Here is a 2,835-nt window from a genome sequence, read left to right on the forward strand (position 1 = left end):
ACCAAACCTTAAAATTACCCACCAAATAGTAAGTATAATGCCATCTAATATTTTGTGATAAACACTTTTCACGACGGGCTATTTTCTTGTTAAACTCTCAAAAACAGAATCGAAATATTCATGTTACTTAGAGAAAGAAAACAAAGTTTTATTGAACAAAAGACTACATATAATAACCTTGATACAAATAATAAATAAATTTTTAAAAAATCAACTTAAAACTCAAACTTGTTTTTATCCAGCAAATGAAGTATGATGGCTCGGAAGATGCAAGCATTTTAAATTGGTTCATTATAAAACCCTTTAGACGGGGTTTGGTTGTTTCTTAAACAAATTTTGAACAATATTTATCTCACTTTTTGATGACGTTTTTTTTTACCGTGTCTAAAAAAACGTTGACCGCGTCTGATGTTTCATTCTGTAGTAGTGGTAACCATAACATGTAAAATGAGAATTGGTACCGATATGGTGCAGTTTGGTACCAATACCAAAGAAGTATGGTACCGGTGCTCGTTAAAAAGAATATTATACCTAATTTACAATACAAAAATATTCATAATTGTATTTAGATTTCTTTTGAAATTTAATAAATAAAAATCCTGTATTGATTTATAAAATTTTTAAAATTTAAAACATCTTTCGCCTTAATAGAAAAAAAAATTAACTTAGTGGATGGATGAAAATTTATAAAAAATATGTGACAAAACTATTATTTTTTTCGTATAAAAATTGCATGTATATTCTTTTTTAATATATATGTAACAAAATTAACTAAATAAAGGAAATTAAAAAGAGTTTGAGCACATTTGCCATTTTCGTCCCTGTGGTTTATATTTGCCATTTTCATCCAAATATCCTTCAACTTAACAGAAAAAAGTAAACTAAGTTAGTGGTTTGGATGAAAATGGCAAAAAGTTACAAACGTGGGGGGCAAAATGGTACAAAAGTGTCATTTTGGACGAAAATGGCAAATGTGCCCAAACCTCAGGGGCGATTTTGGCAATTAACTCTATATTCTTTTTCCAAATGAAAAAAAACAACTTAACTTAAAGTGTAGAATAAATTACTAGTTGTGTAGGATATATTTCGAGGTGTGTGGGATAAATTTCGACTGTGTAGGATAAATGTAACACCCAAAAAATGTTTATCATGAAAATAAGTTAAAATACTAAAAACTTAACTTAGTTAGTTAAAAAGGAAAATGTATTGTAAATATTAGTTAAGTGATGGAAAAGGGGACTAATTAAAAGAAATGTAAAAAAAACTAGAAGGGCTAGATGTGGATGATACTAAAATAGGGGTATTAGAAGGTGGAAACCCAAAAACACACACATCTGTGCGTGTCTGGGGTCGAACAAGCAGGGGGAAACAAGGGTGAAACCCTTGTTTACTAAATTCAATCAATTGGATAGGAGATTTGATGATAATCAACTGCATGAACTCGAATTTACACTCATCTAAACTCGATTATTGAAGTGGTAAGTTTAATTTTCTGAAATCATGATTTGTAGAATGAGGGTTCAACCCAATCTCGAATTTTTATGTGTAAATGTGAGAAATCTGAGTTAGGGTTACCTTCTAGGACAAGAATCATGTTGATTTTTAGGTTATTTGAAAGATTTTGGTAAAAACCCACTATGTGAAATTGTGGTATGAATAGGATGATCAAAGTAGCTATAATCATGTGGAATCTTGGAATCTGATGATGTAGTAATGCTTGAATCTTAGAAGATTTATGTAGGATAAAAGAAGGTTATGAACATGGATTGATTGTTGCTGAATTATAAGATAAACTAGTAGGAATTCATGCTTTGTATACTTGTACATAATACCAGTAAATACGATGCCCACCAAGTGTTTGATGAAATGCTTAAAAGAATAATATGTGTAATTTGGAAGGTGAATGAATGAGATTTAGTTGTACTAAATAAACGAATGAATGTGTTGTTATAGGCGTGAAAGAAGAAGGTTCCAACACTAGGAAATCGGAAAGTTCACAAGATCGAGGTACGTTAGTGTACACACTATTTCTATTATGATATTATATGCATAATAATCTCAATCGAATTGTGTTGTTATGTTAAAATTGTGAGATTTGAATTCTATGATTTTTCGAAAGTAAAAGCAAGATCCGTCATAATGGATTGTGAGGAATGAAGAAGTTATGAAAGATAATGCATCATATCCGGTTCTTTTAGTTGAACCGGGTATGGGAAGTTAAGTATGTAATGTATGAAAGTCTACTCGATCCGCCTTTCTCGGATTGGAGTATGATGTATGAATGTAAAGAATATGTTGTTCGTCATGAACGAATCGAATGGAAGTTATGTAATGTTACTAGTATCCGTTCATAGCGGGTATGTTAAGTAAAGCATGCTTAGTCTCCACTTTGAGGCAAGCATATTATGAACCGTTTAACGGTTAGTAAAGTATTTGAATGATGTTATACCGCGAAAGTGACGAATCGGTTTATCGTTTAAATGTCTTAGTAATGAAATACTAAATCATTTGTTTATGTTGAATGTAGGTAAATCCTCACTTTAGGCGACTTGGCAATTTGGAGTGAGCTCATGCACACGTTATGACCATCAAGCGCTTCCGTTATTTTGTATTAATGTTTTGGGTCAAAATGCTTGTTTTGTGTAACTTGTTAGTCGTTGCACTTTTTAACACTTGATGTTATGGTTTTTAGTCGTGTCTAGTCGAACGGGTTGTAGACTTATTTGTTTTAATGATGGTTAAAACGGGGATATGCTTGTCTTATGGACGGGTCATGCCCAAATTTTGTTAAAATCGTGCATAAATGATATTAGTAATGTTGCCCTTTTAAATTGA

The 2,835-nt window shown here is 31.4% G+C and overlaps 1 long non-coding RNA gene across 1 annotated transcript; it reads left to right on the top strand.

The window, feature by feature from the left end:
- The first annotated feature begins 1,350 nt into the window (after positions 1-1,350).
- On the top strand, positions 1,351-2,563 carry LOC110867489. The gene is made up of 3 exons (XR_002551635.1): positions 1,351-1,478; positions 1,954-2,007; positions 2,528-2,563. It is a non-coding gene; the product is annotated as an uncharacterized LOC110867489 (long non-coding RNA).
- The last annotated feature ends 272 nt before the right edge of the window (positions 2,564-2,835 follow it).

This window comes from Helianthus annuus, chromosome 7, assembly GCF_002127325.2.
Source record: "Helianthus annuus cultivar XRQ/B chromosome 7, HanXRQr2.0-SUNRISE, whole genome shotgun sequence".
Classification (NCBI taxonomy): domain Eukaryota; kingdom Viridiplantae; phylum Streptophyta; class Magnoliopsida; order Asterales; family Asteraceae; genus Helianthus; species Helianthus annuus.